The sequence below is a fragment of the Triticum urartu genome, chromosome 5A, assembly GCF_056163025.1.
Source record: "Triticum urartu cultivar PI428250 chromosome 5A, HENAU_Tu73, whole genome shotgun sequence".
NCBI classification, from domain to species: domain Eukaryota; kingdom Viridiplantae; phylum Streptophyta; class Magnoliopsida; order Poales; family Poaceae; genus Triticum; species Triticum urartu.
In genome coordinates this window covers 270275600-270280441 of record NC_141877.1, presented here as the reverse complement: position 1 = coordinate 270280441, position 4842 = coordinate 270275600, and positions in this window count along the sequence as shown.

The following is a 4842-nucleotide window of genomic DNA, read 5'->3' as shown; positions in this document are numbered from 1 at the left end:
TGTTTATTATGATATCAATGTAATATAACATAGCTAGCCGGATACAACTTGTCTGTTCAAGCAACTATGACCCCTACGCCTAGTTTTCCAGGCATACCCCAGCCTATTCGGCTACGACGGTATTCGAAAACACTCCGCACCTTCGGGACCGGAGGTTGAAGCGAAAAGGTCTGCCATGACAAATGATATACAACTTAGCTGGATGAGGAAAGTACACAGTCACTTGGACTCGAGAACCTCCTCCTCTACACCTTCCAACAGGCAGTCTAACTTACAATCTTGTTGGGAATATTTGGCGGCCACCTCTACTTGGTCATATACTAAACTAACGGGAATTTCTTCCCCATTAGACCCTACCGGTCCGACACGAGCCATGTGATTATGATCCAGCTTGGTATATCGCGTCTTCACCATGGCCTAGGCCTCTCGCGCACCCTCTCGGCATGCCGATATCTTCCACAGTCGGATACGCCGCCACGCTCCCTTGAACAACTCTACCAGATGCTCCATGCTTCTTGGAGGGGGGGGGTGGATGGACATAAAGCCTTGGCCACACTCCGCATCGCCTGCCGAGCTTGCTCGTGCAACTTCAACAGCCCTTGCAGAAGATCACTCGATGATCCGGACACCTCCTCTTCAGGGAGGTTCGTCAAAACACATGCAATTACAGCTATGTCAGCTACTGTTACCTCCAAAACTATTATAAAACAAACATGGCCACATACTGAATAGGCCGCCTCGCAGCTTCTTGTTCTCCTTCACAGAGTCAGCTAGCTGAGCTCGCACATCTTTCAATTCTTCGCCCAGTTTGGAGTTCGAGTCCTGGAGTTTCTTTTTCTCTTGAATGACTTTTGTTAATACACGCTCGCCCGCTGCTAGTAGTTTTTTGGCTCCGCGTTCTTCGCTTCGAGCGGCGTCCAGCTGCTCTTGCACTTGGTCTAACGGCCAAACACAAGGATTAGCACCCTAATTCGCACTATCGGTGTATCTTTATGAATTTTCGATAGAAGGAAACATTATCGGGAGATGCCTTGTATTTCTCGAGTTCGGCATTGGCAGCAAGCAGCCGGCGCTGACACTTTTCTAGCTCCTGAGATAGCTGGGTGTTCTTCTCCGAAAGCACCTGGTCATACATTGATCCTTAAATTAGTTGTTTCAACTCCTTTAAGTCTCGGGGGCTACTGACATATGGTTATCATAGTCAGACAAAATAAATTTACCTGCACGTCTTTCAAATGTTGCTTTGTGGCCCTGTTAATCCCATCTCGAGCAGCTCGGATGTACGCATCGGCCGAGTTGGAGGCGTTAAACGAATCTTCTGAAAAGCCAGGGTCTTGTAAAATGGCCTGGCGGCGCTGATGATTCATCGCACTCTCCACTTCCGAGTTGGTGACGGATACATCATCCGAGTCCTCAGTCGGAGGATAGTCCGGCTCCGCCTTCGCGTTGGCCCCCATCTTCATGGCAGGATTTGAATCCTGGTTGCGGGAAGTACGGCCGCTCGAGCCTCCGGATACGGTCCGGCGCGTCTTTCTCCCGACACATGAATAACAGGAAGGTCACGGTTGGATGTGACTGCTCAAGTGCAGGTTGGCGAATTCATACCTCTTCGATGAGGGCACAGCCGTACCTTCGTTTGCTTTCCTCTCGGAAGGCTCACCGGAGTGTGGGACGCTCTCTTCGGAGGTACCCTTGGAGTATTACGGCGCGCCGAACCCTTCCCCTTTTGAGCACAAGACAGTGCGGTGGGTAAGAAGGAAGGAGAGATCTCTTTTGAATAAGGTGTGTTCGGATCACTTACGTGTGAAGCTGTAAGAAGACCGGGGTAGTCGGCGATGATGGCCACTTCTGTGCCATCGTAGCTCGTCTGGTAAAACACCCCCTCCGCAAGAACCACAAATATATCCGGATCCTCTTCGAACCCGGGATCGAGCTCCCGGTTGTGGTCCTCTGGCTATGGGGCGGGACTATGAAATCCCTGGGTGACCTTTCGCCAGTGCTGTCATAAGCAAACATGCTAGAAGTTTATCAAAGGCAAATCGGAGATGGAAGAAGTAAAAACAGAGGGGTCGGGCCTTACCCAGTTGGGAGGGTTATACATAGAGTACCCGTCTCTACATTTGATGCGGAGAAATTCCTTTTCCTCCCATTTGAACAGTTTGGCTAATATCTTAGCCAAAGCGGCAGGGGTATCGGGACCTTTCCGGCCGCAGCGAGAGGCGTCGTCCTCCCCATTGTATTGCCACATGGGAAGCCCTCTATATTGGAGCGGCTGAACCCCTCGCACTATGGAAATCGCCATAACCTCGATTACTGCAAGTCCGGACTGGGTGAGCTCTTTTATCCTGCTCATCAGCTGACGAACCTCTGATGAGGACATGACTACCTTGGATACGACCAAAAATATTGCATACATGCATATTTGTCAGGTGATTTCTAATGCAAACTATTCAATAATCTATTTATGTTATCCAGAACAAAAATACTTCACACACTTTTGTGTTTTGTGTAATTGCAGGTGTATGGGACATTTGTACAATCCACATATGAAGATAAGGGAAAAGGAGAAGTTTAGGTTATGTTCAAAAAGTCCTCTCACGTCACTTTTGGGCCAAGAGAAGATAGAGTCCAAGTCCCTCACGTTCTAGATTCAGATTCGGACTGCACAGACATACCTGACTCAAAACACCAACAACTTTTCCATACGGACTCTGAATTGGGTGATTCTTTTTTTGTTGGAAACTAGATTTCGTGCTCTTTCCTACCCAATTGGATTCACCTTCAAATTCGTCTGGAGCATTGAGTTATAGACGAAACAATCTGACGTTGCAGCAGAATCTGAGTCAAACTACAAGCCCAAAGGTGTTGCATCACCTCCACTTGGGCCCATGAGCCTTGTACGACCTAGGGTTAGTTTTAGGCTGCCTTGGGACGTCCTCCCACCTGCTTGGCCGCCACCCCTTGCTCCTATATAAGTAGATCCATCTAGTAGCTTTTTGCTGGGGATTTGTTTAGTTAAAAGTTAGCCATTGCAACTTCGTGTACTTCGTTTGTGTCCAACGACCAGACCAAGACCGCTTACGGATCCCCACCATTATCAATACTTCATATATATTCGCAATATTCAGATTGCTTTATCATATTCTTGCTCGTTCTTCGATTGCTTGCAGGAATAGACCTTCGTGGTCAGGCTGATCGTGCTTCCAGCATCGTCAGTAACCTCAGGAGATTGGTTTAGCGATTTCTAAGGCGCAATGTCGTGCACGTTTGTAGTCGGATCGTCAAAGTTGTCTCTACCAAATCGATAGTTATCATCTCATCGAAAGATCGGGACACCCTCGCCTCTATCAACCTCCGCGCCGTCTTCCTCTTCAAGACTCCGGGGATGCCAACTATGGCGTTTCTTCAGCGGGACGCGCGCAAATTCAGGAAGACCCTTTCAAATCAGGTCAGGGAGCGCAACGTCCTCTATATAAAACCATTCGGAGGGCCATTCATCAGGTGCCTTCCTTGGTGTACTGGATGGATATCTGGTATCGGCGACGCGCCATATTTCGGCTCTGCCCACTTCAAATATTGACCCTTCATGATTGCACGGGATGAGACAGAACAACTTCCTCCACAACTCGAAATGAGCCTCGACGCCCAGGAAATGTTCGCATAAAGCGACGTAACCCGCAATGTGCAGGATAGAGGCCGGAGTGAAGTTGTGCAGCTGGAGGCCATAGTATTCCAGAAGCCCTTGGAGGAACGGATGGATTGGAAATCTGACACCTCTTAGCAGGTAGGGGACAAAACACACTTGCTCCCCCCGGATGGATTGGGGAAGTCCTCTGCCTGAGTCCCCTCATTGAAGAAAGCTAGCCCCGTTCGAACAGGGACTAGATCTGCATGGGGAAGGAATCCATGCGTTTGCAACTTCGTCAATCGGCTATGAGACACAGAACACCTCTCCCACTCGCCTTTCTCTGGGCCGGGACGAGCGGAGGAGCTGGGAACACTAGCCATGCTGGAATGGTTTCTCCTAAGAAATCTTTGGGGATTTCTTCTGCGTAGCGCTGAATGGATCTGGGATCCAATCTCTTTAAATAGGCACTCTTCCTCGCATGGATGGGGTGTTATTCGCCAAAATACCCTGACTTTCCACATTCACTCGACACGTGGAGGACAAAGATTATTCAAACGCACACAAGCTAAGGAGGCGACATTGGATCAATGGCCGAATAGATTTCTTGGGGATCAGTGAAGGGGGAACCCGCTTTGCAATGCCGAAGAGAATGTGTGTGCCGAGCACCTCGCTATTGAAGACTAGTTCGGGGGCTACTGAGGGAGTCCTAGACTAAGGGGTCCTCGGGTGTCCAGCCCGTTATCCATGGGCCGGACGGATGTGCTGTGAAGACATGAAGGCCGAAGACTGCACCGTGTCCGGATTGGACTCTACTTGGCGTGGAAGGCAAGCTTGGCGACCGAAGATTGCTTCTTATGTAACCGACTCCATGTAAACCCTAGATCCCCTCGGTGTCTATATAAACCGAAGGGGATAGTTCGGAAAGGACACCACATATACTCATTACCATATTCATAGGCTAGACTTCTAGGGTTTAGCCATTATGATCTCATGGTAGATCAACTTTTGTTATACTCATATTCATCAAGATCAATCAAGCAGGAAGTATGGTATTACATCCGTAGAGAGGGTCCGAACCTGGGTAAACATCATGTCCCATGTCTCCTGTTACCATCGATCCTAGACGCATAGTTCGGGACCCCCTACCCGAGATCCGCCGGTTTTGACACCGACAATGGGCCCTGGCTGTCATAGGCCCAAGGGCCAACTGGAGC